Raw genomic sequence first — 1443 nt, forward strand, 5'->3', positions numbered from 1 at the left:
TCATATTTAACTTCATTTATATCACCTTTAAACATATAAAATTCTGATCACATTCGCTTATCACACAATGTATCACATATTTTTACGATCCCATATGTTAATTATAATAATATACCATTTAATATTAGGATGGATGCCGTATCACATATTAAATCAAATGTTATTTGATTTTTTTTATATCCTATTGCAATAAAATTTATAATAATATATTTTAATTGACATTAATTTTAAATTTATTTTTTTAATAAATAAAGTATCAACTAGCTATAGTTCTCTTTTTTAATAGTATAGCATTTAAATTCGACCTAAATACAAAATTTATGTTAGAAGGAATTAAAAAATTTGAACAACAAATAAACTCACCTGATGAGGTTATTCATAATCATCTAATTTTTGAGAATATAAAAAATCACACTAATTCTTATAAGTATTGTATTAAGCTGCTTTAATTTTTTTTTTTGTTTATGTATGTATATTTATAAATAAATTTAATATTTAATAAAACATAAATTATATTGTAAAAACAATTATACTGTAAATTTTTTGTAATTTTTTATTTACAACAATATATTATTGCATAATACAAGTGACACTGACAAAATTTTAAGTTTACTTTTAACTTATAACACTTTATTTATATGCATAACATTCGTAAATTTATACTTATGTTATTCATAAGTTCATATATATTACATCTAAAGTTAAAATTGCATAACATATATAATTATATTTAACTAACCTCCAAAATTACATTAATGTATTTTATTTGTTATATCAGGCATGAGTTTTGATTGTTAGTTCTTTTTTTTCCAGGACACAACCTATTGGTGTCAAGGAGCTACAGTTTAAAGAGGGAATGTGCTTCGTCACATTAGAAGATGCTCGTGTATATTATTATTGATATGCGGCAAGAACTGATTTTGTTGTTAAAAAAAAAGAATAACTAGTTAGGAGACAAAAAACGGTAAAAAAAAAAAGTGTCTTTTAATCAAGCATTGCATTGTAATAAAGATGGTTACTGTACATCTCGTATAAAGGCACCCAAGAGAAAAAAAATAGTGTTTTTTACAAACTGCAAAATTCATTGCTATGTAGCATTAGAAGGATGACTGGGGTGGAGGATAAAAAGCACATAGATAACAATTCTTGTTATTTTTGGTTTATTCCGGTGTACCTATATATTTTTAAAGACGATAACAATGATTATCATTGTTAAATATGAAATTTTTTTATTTATAATTAAAAAATCTTTGAAGAAGACATGTTTGTTGTCCGTGTATTTTTGTGTATTTCTATATACTGTTTGTAGATCTATATACTATTTGGAGATGATGATAATGGATTAAAAACGCGAATTTGAAAAAACTTAAAAGGGAGTTCGTCGGGGGTTAGGCGAACTCTATAAAGTATATAGAGTTCGCCAGGGGTCATGCGAACTTGCCA

This window comes from Arachis ipaensis, chromosome B10 (assembly GCF_000816755.2).
Source record: "Arachis ipaensis cultivar K30076 chromosome B10, Araip1.1, whole genome shotgun sequence".
In the NCBI taxonomy this organism is placed as follows: domain Eukaryota; kingdom Viridiplantae; phylum Streptophyta; class Magnoliopsida; order Fabales; family Fabaceae; genus Arachis; species Arachis ipaensis.